The following is a 27164-nucleotide window of genomic DNA, read 5'->3' as shown; positions in this document are numbered from 1 at the left end:
TCCAAATTCAAGCCAGAAAACAACGAAAATCGGCGAGAAATCGTCGTTTTGCATCGAAATATGCGGTTTTCTGTAAGAATTTTGATGATTTCGTGCAGAATTCTGCTGTTTTCTTGCAATTCAGCCGTTGAATCTTGGTAAAAAGTCATGATTTTGTAGATTTCGTGCTCTTCTTTGCGAATTCAAGCCAGAAAACAACGAAAATCGGCGAGAAATCGTCGTTTTGCATCGAAATATGCGGTTTTCTGTAAGAATTTTGATGATTTCGTGCAGAATTCTGCTGTTTTCTTGCAATTCAGCCGTTGAATCTAGGTAAAAAGTCATGATTTTGTAGATTTCGTGCTCTTCTTGGCGAATTCAAGATAGAAAACAACGAAAATCGGCGAGAAATCGTTGTTTTGCATCGAAATATGCAGTTTTCTCTAAGAATTTTGATGATTTCGTGCAGAATTCTGCTGTTTTCTTGCAATTCAGCCGTTGAATCTTGGTAAAAAGTGATGATTTTGTAGATTTCGTGCTCTTCTTTGCGAATTCAAGCCAGAAAACTACGAAAATCGGCGAGAAATCGTTGTTTTGCATCGAAATATGCGGTTTTCTCTAAGAATTTTGATGATTTCGTGCAGAATTCTGCTGTTTTCTTGCAATTCAGCCGTTGACTCTTGGTAAAAAGTCATGATTTTGTAGATTCCGTGCTCCTCTTTGCAAATTTAAGATAGAAAACAACGAAAATCAGCGAGAAATCGTCGTTTTGCATCGAAATTTGCGGTTTTCTCTAAGAATTTTGATGATTTCGTGCAGAATTCTGCTGTTTTCTTGCAATTCAGCCGTTGAATCTTGGTAAAATGTGATGATTTTGTAGATTTCGTGCTCTTCTTTGCAAATTCATGCTAGAAAACAACGAAAATCGGCGAGAAATTGTCGTTTTGCATCGAAATATGCGGTTTTCTGTAAGAATTTTGATGATTTCGTGCAGAATTCTGCTGTTTTCTTGCAATTCAGCCGTTGAATTATGGTAAAAAGTCATGATTTTGTAGATTTCGTGCTCTTCTTGGCGAATTCAAGATAGAAAACAACGAAAATCGGCAAGAAATCGTTGTTTTGCATCAAAATATGCAGTTTTCTCTAAGAATTTTGATGATTTCGTGCAGAATTCTGCTGTTTTCATGCAATTCAGCCGTTGAATCTTGGTAAAAAGTGATGATTTTGTAAATTTCGTGCTTTTCTTTGCGAATTCAAGCCAGAAAACAACGAAAATCGGCGAAAAATCGTCGTTTTGCTTCGAAATATGCGGTTTTCTGTAAGAATTTTGATGATTTCGTGCAGAATTCTGCTGTTTTCTTGCAATTCAGCCGTAGAATCTTGGTAAAAAGTGATGATTTTGTAGATTCCGTGCTTTTCTTTGCGAACACAAGATAGAAAACAACGAAAATCCGCGAGAAATCGTCGTTTTGCATCGAAATATGCGGTTTTCTCTAAGAATTTTGATGATTTCGTGCAGAATTCTGCTGTTTTCTTTCAATTCAGCCGTTGAATCTTGGTAAAAAGTCATGATTTTGTAGATTTCGTGCTCTTCTTTGCAAATTCATGCTAGAAAACAACGAAAATCGGCGAGAAATCGTCGTTTTGCATCGAAATATGCGGTTTTCTGTAAGAATTTCGATGATTTCGTGCAGAGTTCTGCTGTTTTCTTGCAATTCAGCCGTTGAATCTATGTAAAAAGTCATGATTTTGTATATTTCGTGCTCTTCTTGGCGAATTCGAGATAGAAAACAACGAAAATCGGCGAGAAATCGTTGTTTTGCATCGAAATATGCAGTTTTCTCTAAGAATTTTGATGATTTCGTGCAGAATTCTGCTGTTTTCTTGCAATTCAGCCGTTGAATCTTGGTAAAAAGTCATGATTTTGTAGATTTCGTGCTCTTCTTTGCAAATTCATGCCAGAAAACAACGAAAATCGCCGAGAAATCGTCGTTTTGCATCGAAATATGCGGTTCTCTGTAAGAATTTTGATGATTTCGTGCAAAATTCTGCTGTTTTCTTGCAATTCAGCCGTTGAATCTTGGTAAAAAGTCATGATTTTGTAGATTTCGTGCTCTTCTTTGCAAATTCAAGCCAGAAAACAACGAAAATCGGCGAGAAATCGTCGTTTTGCATCGAAATATGCGGTTTTCTGTAAGAATTTCGATGATTTCGTGCAGAATTCTGCTGTTTTCTTGCAATTCAGCCGTTGAATCTAGGTAAAAAGTCATGATTTTGTAGATTTTGTGCTCTTCTTGGCGAATTCAAGATAGAAAACAACGAAAATCGGCGAGAAATTGTTGTTTTGCATCGAAATATGCAGTTTTCTCTAAGAATTTTGATGATTTCGTGCAGAATTCTGCTGTTTTCTTGCAATTCAGCCGTTGAATCTAGGTAAAAAGTCATGATTTTGTAGATTTCGTGCTCTTCTTTGCGAATTCAAGCCAGAAAACAACGAAAATCGGCGTGAAATCGTTGTTTTGCATCGAAATATTCAGTTTTCTCTAAGAATTTTGATGATTTCGTGCAGAATTCTGCTGTTTTCTTGCAATTCAGCCGTTGAATCTTGGTAAAAAGTGATGATTTTGTAGATTTCGTGCTCTTCTTTGCGAATTCAAGCCAGAAAACAACGAAAATCGGCGAGAAATCGTTGTTTTGCATCGAAATATGCGGTTTTCTCTAAGAATTTTGATGATTTCGTGCAGAATTCTGCTGTTTTCTTGCAATTCAGCCGTTGAATCTTGGTAAAAAGTCATGATTTTGTAGATTTCGTGCTCTTCTTTGCGAATTCAAGCCAGAAAACAACGAAAATCGGCGAGAAATCGTCGTTTTGCATCGAAAAATGCGGTTTTCTGTAAGAATTTTGATGATTTCGTGCAGAATTTTGCTGTTTTCTTGCAATTCAGCCGTTGAATCTTTGTAAAAAGTCATGATTTTGTAGATTTCGTGCTCTTCTTTGCGAATTCAAGCCAGAAAACAACGAAAATCGGCAAGAAATCGTCGTTTTGAATCGAAATATGCGGTTTTCTGTAAGAATTTTGATGATTTCGTGCAGAATTCTGCTGTTTTCTTGCAATTCAGCCGTTGACTCTTGGTAAAAAGTCATGATTTTGTAGATTCCGTGCTCCTCTTTGCGAATTCAAGATAGAAAACAACGAAAATCAGCGAGAAATCGTCGTTTTGCATCGAAATTTGCGGTTTTCTCTAAGAATTTTGATGATTTCGTGCAGAATTCTGCTGTTTTCTTGCAATTCAGCCGTTGAATCTTGGTAAAATTTGATGATTTTGTAGATTTCGTGCTCTTCTTTGCGAATTCAAGCCAGAAAACAACGAAAATCGGCGAGAAATCGTCGTTTTGCATCGAAATATGCGGTTTTCTCTAAGAATTTTGACGATTTCGTGCAGAATTCTGCTGTTTACTTGCAATTCAGCCGTTGAATCTTGGTAAAAAGTCATGATTTTGTAGATTTCGTGCTCTTCTTTGCGAATTCAAGATAGAAAACAACGAAAATCAGCGAGAAATCGTCGTTTTGCATCGAAATATGCGGTTTTCTGTAAGAATTTTGATGATTTCGTGCAGAATTCTGCTGTTTTCTTGCAATTCAGCCGTTGAATCTTGGTAAAAAGTTATGATTTTGTAGATTTCGTGCTTTTCTTTGCAAATTCAAGCCAGAAAACAACGAAAATCGGCGAGAAATCGTCGTTTTGCATCGAAATATGCGGTTTTCTGTAAGAATTTTGATGATTTCGTGCAGAATTCTGCTGTTTTCTTGCAATTCAGCCGTTGAATCTAGGTAAAAAGTCATGATTTTATAGATTTCGTGCTCTTCTTGGCGAATTCAAGATAGAAAACAACGAAAATCGGCGAGAAATCGTTGTTTTGCATCAAAATATGCGGTTTTCTGTAAGAATTTTGATGATTTCGTGCAGAATTCTGCTGTTTTCTTGCAATTCAGCCGTTGAATCTAGGTAAAAAGTCATGATTTGGAGATTTTGTGCTCTTCTTGGCGAATTCAAGATAGAAAACAACGAAAATCGGCGAGAAATTGTTGTTTTGCATCGAAATATGCAGTTTTCTCTAAGAATTTTGATGATTTCGTGCAGAATTCTGCTGTTTTCTTGCAATTCAGCCGTTGAATCTAGGTAAAAAGTCATGATTCTGTAGATTTCGTGCTCTTCTTTGCGAAGTCAAGCCAGAAAACAACGAAAATCGGCGAGAAATCGTCGTTTTGCATCGAAATATGCGGTTTTCTGTAAGAATTTTGATGATTTCGTGCAGAATTCTGCTGTTTTCTTGCAATTCAGCCGTTGAATCTAGGTAAAAAGTCATGATTTTGTAGATTTCGTGCTCTTCTTGGCGAATTCAAGATAGAAAACAACGAAAATCGGCGAGAAATCGTTGTTTTGCATCGAAATATGCAGTTTTCTCTAAGAATTTTGATGATTTCGTGCAGAATTCTGCTGTTTTCTTGCAATTCAGCCGTTGAATCTTGGTAAAAAGTGATGATTTTGTAGATTTCGTGCTCTTCTTTGCGAATTCAAGCCAGAAAACTACGAAAATCGGCGAGAAATCGTTGTTTTGCATCGAAATATGCGGTTTTCTCTAAGAATTTTGATGATTTCGTGCAGAATTCTGCTGTTTTCTTGCAATTCAGCCGTTGAATCTTGGTAAAAAGTCATGATTTTGTAGATTTCGTGCTCTTCTTTGCGAATTCAAGCCAGAAAACAACGAAAATCGGCGAGAAATCGTCGTTTTGCATCGAAAAATGCGGTTTTCTGTAAGAATTTTGATGATTTCGTGCAGAATTTTGCTGTTTTCTTGCAATTCAGCCGTTGAATCTTTGTAAAAAGTCATGATTTTGTAGATTTCGTGCTCTTCTTTGCGAATTCAAGATAGAAAACAACGAAAATCAGCGAGAAATCGTCGTTTTGCATCGAAATTTGCGGTTTTCTCTAAGAATTTTGATGATTTCGTGCAGAATTCTGCTGTTTTCTTGCAATTCAGCCGTTGAATCTTGGTAAAATGTGATGATTTTGTAGATTTCGTGCTCTTCTTTGCGAATTCAAGCCAGAAAACAACGAAAATCGGCGAGAAATCGTCGTTTTGCTTCGAAATATGCGGTTTTCTCTAAGAATTTTGATGATTTCGTGCAGAATTCTGCTGTTTTCTTGCAATTCAGCCGATGAATCTTGGTAAAATGTGATGATTTTGTAGATTTCGTGCTCTTCTTTGCGAATTCAAGCCAGAAAACAACGAAAATCGGCGAGAAATCGTGGTTTTGCATCGAAATATGCGGTTTTCTCTAAGAATTTTGATGATTTCGTGCAGAATTCTGCTGTTTACTTGCAATTCAGCCGTTGAATCTTGGTAAAAAGTCATGATTTTGTAGATTTCGTGCTCTTCTTTGCGAATTCAAGATAGAAAACAACGAAAATCAGCGAGAAATCGTCGTTTTGCATCGAAATATGCGGTTTTCTCTAAGAATTTTGATGATTTCGTGCAAAATTCTGCTGTTTTCTTACAATTCAGCAGTTGAATCTTGGTAAAAAGTCATGATTTTGTAGATTTCGTGCTCTTCTTTGCGAATTCAAGCCAGAAAACAACGAAAATAGGCTAGAAATAATCGTTTTGCATCGAAATATGCGGTTTTCTGTAAGAATTTTGATGATTTCGTGCAGAATTCTGCTGTTTTCTTGCAATTCAGCCGTTGAATCTTGGTAAAAAGTTATGATTTTGTAGATTTCGTGCTCTATTTTGCGAATTCAAGCCAGAAAACCACGAAAATCGGCGAGAAATCGTCGTTTTGCATCGAAATATGCGGTTTTCTCTAAGAATTTTGATGATTTCGTGCAGAATTCTGCTGTTTTCTTGCAATTCAGCCGTTGAATCTTGGTAAAAATCATGATTTTGTAGATTCCGTGCTCTTCTTTGCGAATTCAAGATAGAAAACAACAAAAATCAGCGAGAAATCGTCGTTTTGCATCGAAATATGCGGTTTTCTCTAAGAATTTTGATGATTTCGTGTAGAATTCTGCTGTTTTCTTGCAATTCAGCCGTTGAATCTTGGTAAAAAGTGATGATTTTGTAGATTTCGTGCTCTTCTTTGCGAATTCAAGCCAGAAAACAACGAAAATCGGCGAGAAATCGTCGTTTTGCATCGAAATATGCGGTTTTCTTTAAGAATTTTGATGATTTCGTGCAGAATTCTGCTGTTTTCTTGCAATTCAGCCGTTGAATCTTGGTAAAAAGTGAAGATTTTGTAGATTTCGTGCTCTTCTTTGCGAATTCAAGCCAGAAAACAACGAAAATCGGCGAGAAATCGTCGTTTTGCATCGAAATATGCGGTTTTCTGTAAGAATTTTGATGATTTCGTGCAGAATTCTGCTGTTTTCTTGCAATTCAGCTGTTGAATCTTGGTAAAAAGTTATGATTTTGTAGATTTCGTGCTCTTTTTTGCGAATTCAAGCCAGAAAACCACGAAAATCGGCGAGAAATCGTCGTTTTGCATCGAAATATGCGGTTTTCTCTAAGAATTTTGATGATTTCGTGCAGAATTCTGCTGTTTTCTTGCAATTCAGCCGTTGAATCTTGGTAAAAATTATGATTTTGTAGATTCCGTGCTCTTCTTTGCGAATTCAAGATAGAAAACAACGAAAATCAGCGAGAAATCGTCGTTTTGCATCGAAATATGCGGTTTTCTCTAAGAATTTTGATGATTTCGTGTAGAATTCTGCTGTTTTCTTGCAATTCAGCCGTTGAATCTTGGTAAAAAGTGATGATTTTGTAGATTTCGTGCTCTTCTTTGCGAATTCAAGCCAGAAAACAACGAAAATCGGCGAGAAATCGTCGTTTTGCATCGAAATATGCGGTTTTCTTTAAGAATTTTGATGATTTCGTGCAGAATTCTGCTGTTTTCTTGCAATTCAGCCGTTGAATCTTGGTAAAAAGTGAAGATTTTGTAGATTTCGTGCTCTTCTTTGCGAATTCAAGCCAGAAAACAACGAAAATCGGCGAGAAATCGTCGTTTTGCATCGAAATATGCGGTTTTCTGTAAGAATTTTGATGATTTCGTGCAGAATTCTGCTGTTTTCTTGCAATTCAGCCGTTGAATCTTGGTAAAAAGTCATGATTTTGTAGATTTCGTGCTCTTCTTTGCGAATTCAAGCCAGAAAACAACGAAAATAGGCTAGAAATAATCGTTTTGCATCGAAATATGCGGTTTTCTGTAAGAATTTTGATGATTTCGTGCAGAATTCTGCTGTTTTCTTGCAATTCAGCCGTTGAATCTTGGTAAAAAGTTATGATTTTGTAGATTTCGTGCTCTTTTTTGCGAATTCAAGCCAGAAAACCACGAAAATCGGCGAGAAATCGTCGTTTTGCATCGAAATATGCGGTTTTCTGTAAGAATTTTGATGATTTCGTGCAGAATTCTGCTGTTTTCTTGCAATTCAGCCGTTGAATCTTGGTAAAAAGTCATGATTTTGTAGATTTCGTGCTCTTCTTTGCAAATTCAAGCCAGAAAACAACGAAAATCGGCGAGAAATCGTCGTTTTGCATCGAAATATGCGGTTTTCTGTAAGAATTTTGATGATTTCGTGCAGAATTCTGCTGTTTTCTTGCAATTCAGCCGTTGAATCTAGGTAAAAAGTCATGATTTTATAGATTTCGTGCTCTTCTTGGCGAATTCAAGATAGAAAACAATGAAAATCGGCGAGAAATCGTTGTTTTGCATCGAAATATGCGGTTTTCTGTAAGAATTTTGATGATTTCGTGCAGAATTCTGCTGTTTTCTTGCAATTCAGCCGTTGAATCTTGGTAAAAAGTCATGATTTTGTAGATTTCGTGCTCTTTTTTGCGAATTCAAGCCAGAAAACCACGAAAATCGGCGAGAAATCGTCGTTGTGCATCGAAATATGCGGTTTTCTCTAAGAATTTTGATGATTTCGTGCGGAATTCTGCTGTTTTCTTGCAATTCAGCCGTTGAATCTTGGTAAAAATCATGATTTTGTAGATTCCGTGCTCTTCTTTGCGAATTCAAGATAGAAAACAACGAAAATCAGCGAGAAATCGTCGTTTTGCATCGAAATATGCGGTTTTCTCTAAGAATTTTGATGATTTCGTGCAGAATTCTGCTGTTTTCTTGCAATTCAGCAGTTGAATCTTGGTAAAAAGTGATGATTTTGTAGATTTCGTGCTCTTCTTTGCGAATTCAAGCCAGAAAACAACGAAAATCGGCGAGAAATCGTCGTTTTGCATCGAAATATGCGGTTTTCTTTAAGAATTTTGATGATTTCGTGCAGAATTCTGCTGTTTTCTTGCAATTCAGCCGTTGAATCTTGGTAAAAAGTGATGATTTTGTAGATTTCGTGCTCTTCTTTGCGAATTCAAGCCAGAAAACAACGAAAATCGGCGAGAAATCGTCGTTGTGCATCGAAATATGCGGTTTTCTCTAAGAATTTTGATGATTTCGTGCGGAATTCTGCTGTTTTCTTGCAATTCAGCCGTTGAATCTTGGTAAAAATCATGATTTTGTAGATTCCGTGCTCTTCTTTGCGAATTCAAGATAGAAAACAACGAAAATCAGCGAGAAATCGTCGTTTTGCATCGAAATATGCGGTTTTCTCTAAGAATTTTGATGATTTCGTGCAGAATTCTGCTGTTTTCTTGCAATTCAGCCGTTGAATCTTGGTAAAAAGTGATGATTTTGTAGATTTCGTGCTCTTCTTTGCGAATTCAAGCCAGAAAACAACGAAAATCGGCGAGAAGTCGTCGTTTTGCATCGAAATATGCGGTTTTCTCTAAGAATTTTGACGATTTCGTGCAGAATTCTGCTGTTTACTTGCAATTCAGCCGTTGAATCTTGGTAAAAGTCATGATTTTGTAGATTTCGTGCTCTTCTTTGCGAATTCAAGATAGAAAACAACGAAAATCAGCGAGAAATCGTCGTTTTGCATCGAAATATGCGGTTTTCTCTAAGAATTTTGATGATTTCGTGCAAAATTCTACTGTTTTCTTGCAATTCAGCCGTTGAATCTTGGTAAAAAGTCATGATTTTGTAGATTTCGTGCTCTTCTTTGCAAATTCAAGCCAGAAAACAACGAAAATCGGCGAGAAATCGTCGTTTTGCATCGAAATATGCGGTTTTCTCTAAGAATTTTGACGATTTCGTGCAGAATTCTGCTGTTTTCTTGCAATTCAGCCGTTGAATCTTGGTTAAAAGTCATGATTTTTTAGATTTTGTGCTCTTCTTTGCGAATTTAAGATAGAAAACAACGAAAATCAGCGAGAAATCGTCGTTTTGCATCGAAATATGCGGTTTTCTCTAAGAATTTTGATGATTTCGTGCAGAATTCTGCTGTTTTCTTTCAATTCAGCCGTTGAATCTTGGTAAAAAGTCATGATTTTGTAGATTTCGTGCTCTTCTTTGCGAATTCAAGATAGAAAACAACGAAAATCAGCGAGAAAACGTCGTTTTGCATCGAAATATGCGGTTTTCTGTAAGAATTTTGATGATTTCATGCAGAATTCTGCTGTTTTCTTGCAATTCAGCCGTTGAATCTTGGTAAAAAGTCATGTTTTTGTAGATTTCGTGCTCTTCTTTGCGAATTCAAGCCAGAAAACAACGAAAATCGGCGAGAAATCGTCGTTTTGCATCGAAATATGCGGTTTTCTGTAAGAATTTTGATGATTTCGTGCAGAATTCTGCTGTTTTCTTGCAATTCAGCTGTTGAATCTAGGTAAAAAGTCATGATTTTGTAGATTTCGTGCTCTTCTTAGCGAATTCAAGATAGAAAACAACGAAAATCGGCGAGAAATCGTTGTTTTGCATCGAAATATGCGGTTTTCTGTAAGAATTTTGATGATTTCGTGCAGAGTTCTGCTGTTTTCTTGCAATTCAGCCGTTGAATCTATGTAAAAAGTCTTGATTTTGTATATTTCGTGCTCTTCTTGGCGAATTCGAGATAGAAAACAACGAAAATCGGCGAGAAATCGTTGTTTTGCATCGAAATATGCAGTTTTCTCTAAGAATTTTGATGATTTCGTGCAGAATTCTGCTGTTTTCTTGCAATTCAGCCGTTGAATCTTGGTAAAAAGTCATGATTTTGTAGATTTCGTGCTCTTCTTTGCGAATTCAAGCCAGAAAACAACGAAAATCGGCGAGAAATCGTCGTTTTGCATCGAAATATGCGGTTTTCTGTAAGAATTTTGATGATTTCGTGCAGAATTCTGCTGTTTTCTTGCAATTCAGCCGTAGAATCTTGGTAAAAAGTGATGATTTTGTAGATTCCGTGCTTTTCTTTGCGAATACAAGATAGAAAACAACGAAAATCCGCGAGAAATCGTCGTTTTGCATCGAAATATGCGGTTTTCTCTAAGAATTTTGATGATTTCGTGCAGAATTCTGCTGTTTTCTTGCAATTCAGCCGTTGAATCTTGGTAAAAAGTAATGATTTTGGAGATTTCGTGCTCTTCTTTGCGAATTCAAGCTAGAAAACAACGAAAATCGGCGAGAAATCGTCGTTTTGCATCGAAATATGCGGTTTTCTCTAAGAATTTTGACGATTTGGTGCAGAATTCTGCTGTTTTCTTGCAATTCAGCCGTTGAATCTTGGTTAAAAGTCATGATTTTGTAGATTTTGTGCTCTTCTTTGCGAATTAAAGATAGAAAACAACGAAAATCAGCGAGAAATCGTCGTTTTGCATCGAAATATGCGGTTTTCTCTAAGAATTTTGATGATTTCGTGCAGAATTCTGCTGTTTTCTTTCAATTCAGCCGTTGAATCTTGGTAAAAAGTCATGATTTTGTAGATTTCGTGCTCTTCTTTGCGAATTCAAGATAGAAAACAACGAAAATCAGCGAGAAAACGTCGTTTTGCATCGAAATATGCGGTTTTCTCTAAGAATTTTGATGATTTCGTGCAGATTTCTGCTGTTTTCTTGCAATTCAGCCGTTGAATTATGGTCAAAAGTCATGATTTTGTAGATTTCGTGCTCTTCTTTCCAAATTCAAGCCAGAAAACAACGAAAATCGGCGAGAAATCGTCGTTTTGCATCGAAATATGCGGTTTTCTGTAAGAATTTTGATGATTTCGTGCAGAATTCTGCTGTTTTCTTGCAATTCAGCCGTTGAATCTTGGTAAAAAGTCATGATTTTGTAGATTTCGTGCTCTTCTTTGCGAATTCAAGCCAGAAAACAACGAAAATCGGCGAGAAATCGTCGTTTTGCATCGAAATATGCGGTTTTCTGTAAGAATTTTGATGATTTCGTGCAGAATTCTGCTGTTTTCTTGCAATTCAGCCGTTGAATCTAGGTAAAAAGTCATGATTTTGTAGATTTCGTGCTCTTCTTGGCGAATTCAAGATAGAAAACAACGAAAATCGGCGAGAAATCGTTGTTTTGCATCGAAATATGCAGTTTTCTCTAAGAATTTTGATGATTTCGTGCAGAATTCTGCTGTTTTCTTGCAATTCAGCCGTTGAATCTTGGTAAAAAGTGATGATTTTGTAGATTTCGTGCTCTTCTTTGCAAATTCAAGCCAGAAAACTACGAAAATCGGCGAGAAATCGTTGTTTTGCATCGAAATATGCGGTTTTCTCTAAGAATTTTGATGATTTCGTGCAGAATTCTGCTGTTTTCTTGCAATTCAGCCGTTGACTCTTGGTAAAAAGTCATGATTTTGTAGATTCCGTGCTCCTCTTTGCAAATTTAAGATAGAAAACAACGAAAATCAGCGAGAAATCGTCGTTTTGCATCGAAATTTGCGGTTTTCTCTAAGAATTTTGATGATTTCGTGCAGAATTCTGCTGTTTTCTTGCAATTCAGCCGTTGAATCTTGGTAAAATGTGATGATTTTGTAGATTTCGTGCTCTTCTTTGCAAATTCATGCTAGAAAACAACGAAAATCGGCGAGAAATTGTCGTTTTGCATCGAAATATGCGGTTTTCTGTAAGAATTTTGATGATTTCGTGCAGAATTCTGCTGTTTTCTTGCAATTCAGCCGTTGAATCTATGTAAAAAGTCATGATTTTGTATATTTCGTGCTCTTCTTGGCGAATTCGAGATAGAAAACAACGAAAATCGGCGAGAAATCGTTGTTTTGCATCGAAATATGCAGTTTTCTCTAAGAATTTTGATGATTTCGTGCAGAATTCTGCTGTTTTCTTGCAATTCAGCCGTTGAATTTTGGTAAAAAGTCATGATTTTGTAGATTTCGTGCTCTTCTTTGCGAATTCAAGCCAGAAAACAACGAAAATCGGCGAGAAATCGTCGTTTTGCATCGAAATATGCGGTTTTCTGTAAGAATTTTGATGATTTCGTGCAGAATTCTGCTGTTTTCTTGCAATTCAGCCGTAGAATCTTGGTAAAAAGTGACGATTTTGTAGATTCCGTGCTTTTCTTTGCGAATACAAGATAGAAAACAACGAAAATCCGCGAGAAATCGTCGTTTTGCATCGAAATATGCGGTTTTCTCTAAGAATTTTGATGATTTCGTGCAGAATTCTGCTGTTTTCTTGCAATTCAGCCGTTGAATCTTGGTAAAAAGTAATGATTTTGGAGATTTCGTGCTCTTCTTTGCGAATTCAAGCCAGAAAACAACGAAAATCGGCGAGAAATCGTCGTTTTGCATCGAAATATGCGGTTTTCTCTAAGAATTTTGATGATTTCGTGCAGATTTCTGCTGTTTTCTTTCAATTCAGCCGTTGAATCTTGGTAAAAAGTCATGATTTTGTAGATTTCGTGCTCTTCTTTGCGAATTTAAGATAGAAAACAACGAAAATCAGCGAGAAATCGTCGTTTTGCATCGAAATATGCGGTTTTCTCTAAGAATTTTGATGATTTCGTGCAGAATTCTGCTGTTTTCTTTCAATTCAGCCGTTGAATCTTGGTAAAAAGTCATGATTTTGTAGATTTCGTGCTCTTCTTTGCGAATTCAAGATAGAAAACAACGAAAATCAGCGAGAAAACGTCGTTTTGCATCGAAATATGCGGTTTTCTGTAAGAATTTTGATGATTTCGTGCAGAATTCTGCTGTTTTCTTGCAATTCAGCCGTTGAATCTTGGTAAAAAGTCATGTTTTTGTAGATTTCGTGCTCTTCTTTGCGAATTCAAGCCAGAAAACAACGAAAATCGGCGAGAAATCGTCGTTTTGCATCGAAATATGCGGTTTTCTGTAAGAATTTTGATGATTTCGTGCAGAATTCTGCTGTTTTCTTGCAATTCAGCTGTTGAATCTAGGTAAAAAGTCATGATTTTGTAAATTCCGTGCTCTTCTTGGCGAATTTAAGATAGAAAACAACGAAAATCGGCGAGAAATCGTTGTTTTGCATCGAAATATGCGGTTTTCTGTAAGAATTTTGATGATTTCGTGCAGAGTTCTGCTGTTTTCTTGCAATTCAGCCGTTGAATCTATGTAAAAAGTCTTGATTTTGTATATTTCGTGCTCTTCTTGGCGAATTCGAGATAGAAAACAACGAAAATCGGCGAGAAATCGTTGTTTTGCATCGAAATATGCAGTTTTCTCTAAGAATTTTGATGATTTCGTGCAGAATTCTGCTGTTTTCTTGCAATTCAGCCGTTGAATCTTGGTAAAAAGTCATGATTTTGTAGATTTCGTGCTCTTCTTTGCGAATTCAAGCCAGAAAACAACGAAAATCGGCGAGAAATCGTCGTTTTGCATCGAAATATGCGGTTTTCTGTAAGAATTTTGATGATTTCGTGCAAAATTCTGCTGTTTTCTTACAATTCAGCAGTTGAATCTTGGTAAAAGTCATGATTTTGTAGATTTCGTGCTCTTCTTTGCAAATTCATGCCAGAAAACAACGAAAATCGCCGAGAAATCGTCGTTTTGCATCGAAATATGCGGTTTTCTCTAAGTATTTTGATGATTTCGTGCAAAATTCTGCTGTTTTCTTGCAATTCAGCCGTTGAATCTTAGTAAAAAGTCATGATTTTGTAGATTTCGTGCTCTTCTTTGCAAATTCATGCCAGAAAACAACGAAAATCGGCGAGAAATCGTCGTTTTGCATCGAAATATGCGGTTTTCTGTAAGAATTTTGATGATTTCGTGCAGAATTCTGCTGTTTTCTTGCAATTCAGCCGTTGAATCTTGGTAAAAAGTCATGATTTTGTAGATTTCGTGCTCTTCTTTGCAAATTCAAGCCAGAAAACAACGAAAATCGGCGAGAAATCGTCGTTTTGCATCGAAATATGCGGTTTTCTGTAAGAATTTTGATGATTTCGTGCAGAATTCTGCTGTTTTCTTGCAATTCAGCCGTTGAATCTAGGTAAAAAGTCATGATTTTATAGATTTCGTGCTCTTCTTGGCGAATTCAAGATAGAAAACAATGAAAATCGGCGAGAAATCGTTGTTTTGCATCGAAATATGCGGTTTTCTGTAAGAATTTTGATGATTTCGTGCAGAATTCTGCTGTTTTCTTGCAATTCAGCCGTTGAATCTTGGTAAAAAGTCATGATTTTGTAGATTTCGTGCTCTTTTTTGCGAATTCAAGCCAGAAAACCACGAAAATCGGCGAGAAATCGTCGTTGTGCATCGAAATATGCGGTTTTCTCTAAGAATTTTGATGATTTCGTGCGGAATTCTGCTGTTTTCTTGCAATTCAGCCGTTGAATCTTGGTAAAAATCATGATTTTGTAGATTCCGTGCTCTTCTTTGCGAATTCAAGATAGAAAACAACGAAAATCAGCGAGAAATCGTCGTTTTGCATCGAAATATGCGGTTTTCTCTAAGAATTTTGATGATTTCGTGCAGAATTCTGCTGTTTTCTTGCAATTCAGCCGTTGAATCTTGGTAAAAAGTGATGATTTTGTAGATTTCGTGCTCTTCTTTGCGAATTCAAGCCAGAAAACAACGAAAATCGGCGAGAAATCGTCGTTTTGCATCGAAATATGCGGTTTTCTTTAAGAATTTTGATGATTTCGTGCAGAATTCTGCTGTTTTCTTGCAATTCAGCCGTTGAATCTTGGTAAAAAGTGATGATTTTGTAGATTTCGTGCTCTTCTTTGCGAATTCAAGCCAGAAAACAACGAAAATCGGCGAGAAGTCGTCGTTTTGCATCGAAATATGCGGTTTTCTCTAAGAATTTTGACGATTTCGTGCAGAATTCTGCTGTTTACTTGCAATTCAGCCGTTGAATCTTGGTAAAAGTCATGATTTTGTAGATTTCGTGCTCTTCTTTGCGAATTCAAGATAGAAAACAACGAAAATCAGCGAGAAATCGTCGTTTTGCATCGAAATATGCGGTTTTCTCTAAGAATTTTGATGATTTCGTGCAAAATTCTACTGTTTTCTTGCAATTCAGCCGTTGAATCTTGGTAAAAAGTCATGATTTTGTAGATTTCGTGCTCTTCTTTGCAAATTCAAGCCAGAAAACAACGAAAATCGGCGAGAAATCGTCGTTTTGCATCGAAATATGCGGTTTTCTCTAAGAATTTTGACGATTTCGTGCAGAATTCTGCTGTTTTCTTGCAATTCAGCCGTTGAATCTTGGTTAAAAGTCATGATTTTTTAGATTTTGTGCTCTTCTTTGCGAATTTAAGATAGAAAACAACGAAAATCAGCGAGAAATCGTCGTTTTGCATCGAAATATGCGGTTTTCTCTAAGAATTTTGATGATTTCGTGCAGAATTCTGCTGTTTTCTTTCAATTCAGCCGTTGAATCTTGGTAAAAAGTCATGATTTTGTAGATTTCGTGCTCTTCTTTGCGAATTCAAGATAGAAAACAACGAAAATCAGCGAGAAAACGTCGTTTTGCATCGAAATATGCGGTTTTCTGTAAGAATTTTGATGATTTCGTGCAGAATTCTGCTGTTTTCTTGCAATTCAGCCGTTGAATCTTGGTAAAAAGTCATGTTTTTGTAGATTTCGTGCTCTTCTTTGCGAATTCAAGCCAGAAAACAACGAAAATCGGCGAGAAATCGTCGTTTTGCATCGAAATATGCGGTTTTCTGTAAGAATTTTGATGATTTCGTGCAGAATTCTGCTGTTTTCTTGCAATTCAGCTGTTGAATCTAGGTAAAAAGTCATGATTTTGTAGATTTCGTGCTCTTCTTGGCGAATTCAAGATAGAAAACAACGAAAATCGGCGAGAAATCGTTGTTTTGCATCGAAATATGCGGTTTTCTGTAAGAATTTTGATGATTTCGTGCAGAGTTCTGCTGTTTTCTTGCAATTCAGCCGTTGAATCTATGTAAAAAGTCTTGATTTTGTATATTTCGTGCTCTTCTTGGCGAATTCGAGATAGAAAACAACGAAAATCGGCGAGAAATCGTTGTTTTGCATCGAAATATGCAGTTTTCTCTAAGAATTTTGATGATTTCGTGCAGAATTCTGCTGTTTTCTTGCAATTCAGCCGTTGAATCTTGGTAAAAAGTCATGATTTTGTAGATTTCGTGCTCTTCTTTGCGAATTCAAGCCAGAAAACAACGAAAATCGGCGAGAAATCGTCGTTTTGCATCGAAATATGCGGTTTTCTGTAAGAATTTTGATGATTTCGTGCAGAATTCTGCTGTTTTCTTGCAATTCAGCCGTAGAATCTAGGTAAAAAGTGATGATTTTGTAGATTCCGTGCTTTTCTTTGCGAATACAAGATAGAAAACAACGAAAATCCGCGAGAAATCGTCGTTTTGCATCGAAATATGCGGTTTTCTCTAAGAATTTTGATGATTTCGTGCAGAATTCTGCTGTTTTCTTGCAATTCAGCCGTTGAATCTTGGTAAAAAGTAATGATTTTGGAGATTTCGTGCTCTTCTTTGCGAATTCAAGCTAGAAAACAACGAAAATCGGCGAGAAATCGTCGTTTTGCATCGAAATATGCGGTTTTCTCTAAGAATTTTGACGATTTGGTGCAGAATTCTGCTGTTTTCTTGCAATTCAGCCGTTGAATCTTGGTTAAAAGTCATGATTTTGTAGATTTTGTGCTCTTCTTTGCGAATTAAAGATAGAAAACAACGAAAATCAGCGAGAAATCGTCGTTTTGCATCGAAATATGCGGTTTTCTCTAAGAATTTTGATGATTTCGTGCAGAATTCTGCTGTTTTCTTTCAATTCAGCCGTTGAATCTTGGTAAAAAGTCATGATTTTGTAGATTTCGTGCTCTTCTTTGCGAATTCAAGATAGAAAACAACGAAAATCAGCGAGAAAACGTCGTTTTGCATCGAAATATGCGGTTTTCTCTAAGAATTTTGATGATTTCGTGCAGATTTCTGCTGTTTTCTTGCAATTCAGCCGTTGAATTATGGTCAAAAGTCATGATTTTGTAGATTTCGTGCTCTTCTTTCCAAATTCAAGCCAGAAAACAACGAAAATCGGCGAGAAATCGTCGTTTTGCATCGAAATATGCGGTTTTCTGTAAGAATTTTGATGATTTCGTGCAGAATTCTGCTGTTTTCTTGCAATTCAGCCGTTGAATCTTGGTAAAAAGTCATGATTTTGTAGATTTCGTGCTCTTCTTTGCGAATTCAAGCCAGAAAACAACGAAAATCGGCGAGAAATCGTCGTTTTGCATCGAAATATGCGGTTTTCTGTAAGAATTTTGATGATTTCGTGCAGAATTCTGCTGTTTTCTTGCAATTCAGCCGTTGAATCTAGGTAAAAAGTCATGATTTTGTAGATTTCGTGCTCTTCTTGGCGAATTCAAGATAGAAAACAACGAAAATCGGCGAGAAATCGTTGTTTTGCATCGAAATATGCAGTTTTCTCTAAGAATTTTGATGATTTCGTGCAGAATTCTGCTGTTTTCTTGCAATTCAGCCGTTGAATCTTGGTAAAAAGTGATGATTTTGTAGATTTCGTGCTCTTCTTTGCAAATTCAAGCCAGAAAACTACGAAAATCGGCGAGAAATCGTTGTTTTGCATCGAAATATGCGGTTTTCTCTAAGAATTTTGATGATTTCGTGCAGAATTCTGCTGTTTTCTTGCAATTCAGCCGTTGACTCTTGGTAAAAAGTCATGATTTTGTAGATTCCGTGCTCCTCTTTGCAAATTTAAGATAGAAAACAACGAAAATTAGCGAGAAATCGTCGTTTTGCATCGAAATTTGCGGTTTTCTCTAAGAATTTTGATGATTTCGTGCAGAATTCTGCTGTTTTCTTGCAATTCAGCCGTTGAATCTTGGTAAAATGTGATGCTTTTGTAGATTTCGTGCTCTTCTTTGCAAATTCATGCTAGAAAACAACGAAAATCGGCGAGAAATTGTCGTTTTGCATCGAAATATGCGGTTTTCTGTAAGAATTTTGATGATTTCGTGCAGAATTCTGCTGTTTTCTTGCAATTCAGCCGTTGAATTATGGTAAAAAGTCATGATTTTGTAGATTTCGTGCTCTTCTTGGCGAATTCAAGATAGAAAACAACGAAAATCGGCAAGAAATCGTTGTTTTGCATCAAAATATGCAGTTTTCTCTAAGAATTTTGATGATTTCGTGCAGAATTCTGCTGTTTTCATGCAATTCAGCCGTTGAATCTTGGTAAAAAGTGATGATTTTGTAGATTTCGTGCTTTTCTTTGCGAATTCAAGCCAGAAAACAACGAAAATCGGCGAGAAATCGTCGTTTTGCTTCGAAATATGCGGTTTTCTGTAAGAATTTTGATGATTTCGTGCAGAATTCTGCTGTTTTCTTGCAATTCAGCCGTAGAATCTTGGTAAAAAGTGATGATTTTGTAGATTCCGTGCTTTTCTTTGCGAACACAAGATAGAAAACAACGAAAATCCGCGAGAAATCGTCGTTTTGCATCGAAATATCCCATGTAGCACCGGACGCCCATCGGACGTACAGTTCATGTCCAAAATGATCCATATTTATCCGTCTATGGATGGTGTGTTTATGGACATTTGTTGGCTGTACAATGGATGTACATTTTAGGACTGTTTTTTGATGGACACATAATGGATATCCACTGGATTTATATTTTGGGATTAATTAGGGATGTACATTTTTCGACGTCCAATGGATATCCAGTTTTGGACTATTCTTGGATGGACACATAATGGATACTCATTGGATGTACATTTTGGGATTCATTTGGGATGTACACTTCTTGACGTCCAATGGATATTCATTTTTGGACTATTCTTGGATAGACACATATTGGATATTTATTGGATGTACCTTTTGGGATTAATTAGGGATGTACACTTTTTGACGTCCAATGGATATCCATTTTTGGACTATTGTTGGATGGACACATAACGGATATTCATTGGATGTACATTTTTGGATTTATTTGGGATGTACACTTTTTGATGTCCAATGGATTTTTGGACTATTGCTGGATAGACACATATTGGATATTTATTGGATGTACATTTTTTAATTAATTTGGGATGTACACATTCGGACGTCGAATGAATGTATATTTTTGGACTATAGTTGGATAGACAGATGATGGATGTCCATTGAACGTAAAATTTGAAATTATGTATGGATGTACACTTATGTACATATATTCAATGAATCTACATTTCTGGACTATTTTTGAATGATCATGTAATGGATATCCATTGGATGAAAAATTTTGGATATACTTTGAATACACCCCTACGGATGTTCGTTGGATGCACTTTTTGCACGCGGCTCCAAAAAAAACTTTTTTTAGTAAAGTAAATAATTTTCTCAATATTTGCCTCTTATCAAATTGTAGCATAAGGTTTGGTGTTTTTAGTAGTCCGAATGACAAAATCTATCAATTAGGATGGTGTGAGATATCAATCCGAGAATAGGAAGTAATAATGAAACATATTTTTCAAATTGAGACAGAGCATGGTGCTGTTTGGTTGACGATTTATATTGGATAATCCATTCAATAAATGCATGAATCTATTATTTTGAATTAACAATAAACACACATTTAACATAGCTGTCTAGAATATGTACGAATTCATAAATATCTGTCCCTCTAGTGTGTCGTTCGTACGAGATCTTACCTCAAATTAACAATTTAGAACTTTATACGTATAGTAATATTTTGTCAGTCACTTTTTTTTTAAATTAGGAACATTTATTTACTAAAGAAAGGTTGTCAGTTATTTGAATAAAAGAAATGGTCAAATCTGTCTTCATCTCAACTTAATAATAAAACAATTAGAATAATAAACCTTCATCGTCGCACTTCTTAAGCCGAGTATTTCTTTTTGCAACCAATAAATGTTGCAAATTTTGGCGGAACCCCCTGGAAACATGTGACGTCTCAAAACTTTTTTTTCTCCGTTTTGTTGATTTGCCGGCACCGCTTGAAAGGAAAGCAGGTAGTGATGTTATCTCAGTTTAACAAATTAAGTTTTTAATCTAGCGCATAGACTTTTTAAGTAATAGTTACTACTAAATAATTACAACTAAAAACAATGAAGACATATGTATAATATATACTTATATTTATCAACATATTCTTTGTAGAACAGTTAATATAAAATAATTTCCAATGAATATCAATAAGAGAAAGTTTGAAATAGTATAAAAGAGACGTAAGCTCGTAAACCCTAAAAATTTTTTGGATCGGGAACCATTGTTAAAAATTCGACTGCACTAAAGGGTGGCCACTTTAGACAGGAATTTATTGCACCAATCTGGTCGAGAAGGCCCTTCGACAAGTGCCAGATGTTGAACAAGTGTTAGACACTATTATTGACGAATACTAAGAAGAAACAAACACTAAATTAGTTAAAGATTAACCAATACTTTTGACTTGATGAATACAAATATGTGTGCTTGTTTAGCGACTTTATTCATAATTAAGACAATTAAATTACATGGAAATTTTGTTTATTTTTTCCTTAAGTTATATCTGTTATAATATATCGTAGTATACTTTTATTACTTGTAGATTATAAGTATTTTACCGGAAGTTTTAATAGATACAATTTTTTTTTATTTCTTTTTATAAAAAAAGTTTGTATTTTATTAAAAATAGAATAATAAAATTACTTATTATATATCTAATTTTAGAAAATCATTCATACGATATATGGTCAATTTGAGATAAAGTGTTTTTAATGATCGTGTGTTGTGTAATATAGTGTATAATTAGTAAGCATTTTAGGTAAGTATAATTTTCAACTTTACAATTTTTCATAGCCTCCCACTTTTTTATGGTTTTACCACCATTTTTGCCCTTCGTTCTCAAATCCTCTGACCACTTGATTTCTGTCCTTGGTCGGTGTACCTTGTGTTTTCAATAAGTGTGGTTGTATAATTTCGAGTATAATTTTTAAAAATTCTTGTCGCAAAAAGTTTCTACATACAACAAAAAGGTAAATCTCAAAAGTCTTTTATAAAATTGGTTTAAAATGCCTAAATTTAGTCGATCTGTTTATAGAAAAGCAACTGAAGATTTTAATAAAACAACCAGTCCGACCAGTTAGGAAGTAACTACAATATGAAGGGCCGTAGACACAAATTGTCATTAGGCAATTCAAAAATCTTACAATTAATTATAGGTATGATGAATGTTTCTAATTATAAGCGCATAATCCAAATATCTTTGGTCTTTTATAATATGTAGCATTCAAAACAACTGACTTTTGAACTGAAATTTTGATAACACCAATGTCATATTTATCATGTACAATTTTTTCTAACAAACATTTTTCAGAATCCACTAAAACATCAGGCAAATTTGGGCAATCAACAGAAAAAGAAATCGAGTCATGTGTAGGGAAATGGCTTAGGCGCTGCACCGAAAGAGTGAATAACCGAAAGAAATGAGTTTTACATTACTTTTTATATAATTATTATTTTACTATACTTTTTTATATTTTAATGAATGTAATAAATCCATTATATTTTTATGCAATTAATTTTTCTTTTTAATTACATCCGACTAGCATCCATTGAACATCCCGAAAACGTTGGTACAATAAAATATAATCACTGGACATCCAATGTACGTAAATTCTGTGTCCAAAAAACGTTCAATGGAGCACAAACTGGCATCCAGATAAGATCCAGAAAAGGTTATTCAAATAATGGACATCCAGTGGACGTCCAGAAAATATCCTGCAATGTCCATTCCCCTTAATTTGGGGTCCAACTGGCGTCCAAAAACGTACAGACAAAGTTAATCCAATATTGGACGACCAGCGGATGTACATTTATTGTCCAAAAAACATCCGTCATTGCCTATGGACATCCATTCGATGTCCAAATTGAATGTACAGTCGATGTCCAACAAACGTCCAAAAAAAGTCAGTCTTAATATGGACGTCCATTGGCCTTTTATTGGATGTTATTCCTATATCCAAAACACATCCGTCGACGTCTTTTTACATCCAATTGAAGTCCAGATGGCATCCAGAAAAAGTACAGAAGAGGACAGTCCAATAGTGTATATCCAATGGACATCCAATTTGGCGCAAACTGGATGGATTATGGACTTTAAAGACCAATTTTGGTCAGAAAAGGGACATCCATTGGATGTTTATATATCCAGGCACGATTTAAGAATGTACATCCATTGTACGTCCCCGTGCTACATGGGATGCGGTTTTCTCTAAGAATTTTGATGATTTCGTGCAGAATTCTGCTGTTTTCTTTCAATTCAGCCGTTGAATCTTGGTAAAAAGTCATGATTTTGTAGATTTCGTGCTCTTCTTTGCAAATTCATGCTAGAAAACAACGAAAATCGGCGAGAAATCGTCGTTTTGCATCGAAATATGCGGTTTTCTGTAAGAATTTTGATGATTTCGTGCAGAATTCTGCTGTTTTCTTGCAATTCAGCTGTTGAATCTAGACAAAAAGTCATGATTTTGTAGATTTCGTGCTCTTCTTGGCGAATTCAAGATAGAAAACAACGAAAATCGGCGAGAAATCGTTGTTTTGCATCGAAATATGCGGTTTTCTGTAAGAATTTTGATGATTTCGTGCAGAGTTCTGCTGTTTTCTTGCAATTCAGCCGTTGAATCTATGTAAAAAGTCATGATTTTGTATATTTCGTGCTCTTCTTGGCGAATTCGAGATAGAAAACAACGAAAATCGGCGAGAAATCGTTGTTTTGCATCGAAATATGCAGTTTTCTCTAAGAATTTTGATGATTTCGTGCAGAATTCTGCTGTTTTCTTGCAATTCAGCCGTTGAATTTTGGTAAAAAGTCATGATTTTGTAGATTTCGTGCTCTTCTTTGCGAATTCAAGCCAGAAAACAACGAAAATCGGCGAGAAATCGTCGTTTTGCATCGAAATATGCGGTTTTCTGTAAGAATTTTGATGATTTCGTGCAGAATTCTGCTGTTTTCTTGCAATTCAGCCGTAGAATCTTGGTAAAAAGTGACGATTTTGTAGATTCCGTGCTTTTCTTTGCGAATACAAGATAGAAAACAACGAAAATCCGCGAGAAATCGTCGTTTTGCATCGAAATATGCGGTTTTCTCTAAGAATTTTGATGATTTCGTGCAGAATTCTGCTGTTTTCTTGCAATTCAGCCGTTGAATCTTGGTAAAAAGTAATGATTTTGGAGATTTCGTGCTCTTCTTTGCGAATTCAAGCCAGAAAACAACGAAAATCGGCGAGAAATCGTCGTTTTGCATCGAAATATGCGGTTTTCTCTAAGAATTTTGATGATTTCGTGCAGATTTCTGCTGTTTTCTTTCAATTCAGCCGTTGAATCTTGGTAAAAAGTCATGATTTTGTAGATTTCGTGCTCTTCTTTGCGAATTTAAGATAGAAAACAACGAAAATCAGCGAGAAATCGTCGTTTTGCATCGAAATATGCGGTTTTCTCTAAGAATTTTGATGATTTCGTGCAGAATTCTGCTGTTTTCTTTCAATTCAGCCGTTGAATCTTGGTAAAAAGTCATGATTTTGTAGATTTCGTGCTCTTCTTTGCGAATTCAAGATAGAAAACAACGAAAATCAGCGAGAAAACGTCGTTTTGCATCGAAATATGCGGTTTTCTGTAAGAATTTTGATGATTTCGTGCAGAATTCTGCTGTTTTCTTGCAATTCAGCCGTTGAATCTTGGTAAAAAGTCATGTTTTTGTAGATTTCGTGCTCTTCTTTGCGAATTCAAGCCAGAAAACAACGAAAATCGGCGAGAAATCGTCGTTTTGCATCGAAATATGCGGTTTTCTGTAAGAATTTTGATGATTTCGTGCAGAATTCTGCTGTTTTCTTGCAATTCAGCTGTTGAATCTAGGTAAAAAGTCATGATTTTGTAGATTCCGTGCTCTTCTTGGCGAATTTAAGATAGAAAACAACGAAAATCGGCGAGAAATCGTTGTTTTGCATCGAAATATGCGGTTTTCTGTAAGAATTTTGATGATTTCGTGCAGAGTTCTGCTGTTTTCTTGCAATTCAGCCGTTGAATCTATGTAAAAAGTCTTGATTTTGTATATTTCGTGCTCTTCTTGGCGAATTCGAGATAGAAAACAACGAAAATCGGCGAGAAATCGTTGTTTTGCATCGAAATATGCAGTTTTCTCTAAGAATTTTGATGATTTCGTGCAGAATTCTGCTGTTTTCTTGCAATTCAGCCGTTGAATCTTGGTAAAAAGTCATGATTTTGTAGATTTCGTGCTCTTCTTTGCGAATTCAAGCCAGAAAACAACGAAAATCGGCGAGAAATCGTCGTTTTGCATCGAAATATGCGGTTTTCTGTAAGAATTTTGATGATTTCGTGCAAAATTCTGCTGTTTTCTTACAATTCAGCAGTTGAATCTTGGTAAAAGTCATGATTTTGTAGATTTCGTGCTCTTCTTTGCAAATTCATGCCAGAAAACAACGAAAATCGCCGAGAAATCGTCGTTTTGCATCGAAATATGCGGTTCTCTGTAAGAATTTTGATGATTTCGTGCAAAATTCTGCTGTTTTCTTGCAATTCAGCCGTTGAATCTTGGTAAAAAGTCATGATTTTGTAGATTTCGTGCTCTTCTTTGCAAATTCAAGCCAGAAAACAACGAAAATCGGCGAGAAATCGTCGTTTTGCATCGAAATATGCGGTTTTCTGTAAGAATTTCGATGATTTCGTGCAGAATTCTGCTGTTTTCTTGCAATTCAGCCGTTGAATCTAGGTAAAAAGTCATGATTTTGTAGATTTTGTGCTCTTCTTGGCGAATTCAAGATAGAAAACAACGAAAATCGGCGAGAAATTGTTGTTTTGCATCGAAATATGCAGTTTTCTCTAAGAATTTTGATGATTTCGTGCAGAATTCTGCTGTTTTCTTGCAATTCAGCCGTTGAATCTAGGTAAAAAGTCATGATTTTGTAGATTTCGTGCTCTTCTTTGCGAATTCAAGCCAGAAAACAACGAAAATCGGCGTGAAATCGTTGTTTTGCATCGAAATATTCAGTTTTCTCTAAGAATTTTGATGATTTCGTGCAGAATTCTGCTGTTTTCTTGCAATTCAGCCGTTGAATCTTGGTAAAATGTGATGATTTTGTAGATTTCGTGCTCTTCTTTGCGAATTCAAGCCAGAAAACAACGAAAATCGGCGAGAAATCGTTGTTTTGCATCGAAATATGCGGTTTTCTCTAAGAATTTTGATGATTTCGTGCAGAATTCTGCTGTTTTCTTGCAATTCAGCCGTTGAATCTTGGTAAAAAGTCATGATTTTGTAGATTTCGTGCTCTTCTTTGCGAATTCAAGCCAGAAAACAACGAAAATCGGCGAGAAATCGTCGTTTTGCATCGAAAAATGCGGTTTTCTGTAAGAATTTTGATGATTTCGTGCAGAATTTTGCTGTTTTCTTGCAATTCAGCAGTTGAATCTTTGTAAAAAGTCATGATTTTGTAGATTTCGTGCTCTTCTTTGCGAATTCAAGCCAGAAAACAACGAAAATCGGCAAGAAATCGTCGTTTTGTATCGAAATATGCGGTTTTCTGTAAGAATTTTGATGATTTCGTGCAGAATTCTGCTGTTTTCTTGCAATTCAGCCGTTGACTCTTGGTAAAAAGTCATGATTTTGTAGATTCCGTGCTCCTCTTTGCGAATTCAAGATAGAAAACAACGAAAATCAGCGAGAAATCGTCGTTTTGCATCGAAATTTGCGGTTTTCTCTAAGAATTTTGATGATTTCGTGCAGAATTCTGCTGTTTTCTTGCAATTCAGCCGTTGAATCTTGGTAAAATTTGATGATTTTGTAGATTTCGTGCTCTTCTTTGCGAATTCAAGCCAGAAAACAACGAAAATCGGCGAGAAATCGTCGTTTTGCATCGAAATATGCGGTTTTCTGTAAGAATTTTGATGATTTCGTGCAAAATTCTGCTGTTTTCTTACAATTCAGCAGTTGAATCTTGGTAAAAGTCATGATTTTGTAGATTTCGTGCTCTTCTTTGCAAATTCATGCCAGAAAACAACGAAAATCGCCGAGAAATCGTCGTTTTGCATCGAAATATGCGGTTCTCTGTAAGAATTTTGATGATTTCGTGCAAAATTCTGCTGTTTTCTTGCAATTCAGCCGTTGAATCTTGGTAAAAAGTCATGATTTTGTAGATTTCGTGCTCTTCTTTGCAAATTCAAGCCAGAAAACAACGAAAATCGGCGAGAAATCGTCGTTTTGCATCGAAATATGCGGTTTTCTGTAAGAATTTCGATGATTTCGTGCAGAATTCTGCTGTTTTCTTGCAATTCAGCCGTTGAATCTAGGTAAAAAGTCATGATTTTGTAGATTTTGTGCTCTTCTTGGCGAATTCAAGATAGAAAACAACGAAAATCGGCGAGAAATTGTTGTTTTGCATCGAAATATGCAGTTTTCTCTAAGAATTTTGATGATTTCGTGCAGAATTCTGCTGTTTTCTTGCAATTCAGCCGTTGAATCTAGGTAAAAAGTCATGATTTTGTAGATTTCGTGCTCTTCTTTGCGAATTCAAGCCAGAAAACAACGAAAATCGGCGTGAAATCGTTGTTTTGCATCGAAATATTCAGTTTTCTCTAAGAATTTTGATGATTTCGTGCAGAATTCTGCTGTTTTCTTGCAATTCAGCCGTTGAATCTTGGTAAAATGTGATGATTTTGTAGATTTCGTGCTCTTCTTTGCGAATTCAAGCCAGAAAACAACGAAAATCGGCGAGAAATCGTTGTTTTGCATCGAAATATGCGGTTTTCTCTAAGAATTTTGATGATTTCGTGCAGAATTCTGCTGTTTTCTTGCAATTCAGCCGTTGAATCTTGGTAAAAAGTCATGATTTTGTAGATTTCGTG

Source organism: Gnatocerus cornutus, chromosome 6, assembly GCF_029298725.1.
Source record: "Gnatocerus cornutus isolate USDA-ARS CGAHR chromosome 6, icGnaCorn1.1, whole genome shotgun sequence".
NCBI lineage: Eukaryota > Metazoa > Arthropoda > Insecta > Coleoptera > Tenebrionidae > Gnatocerus > Gnatocerus cornutus.
Note: the sequence above shows the minus strand (reverse complement) of the source record.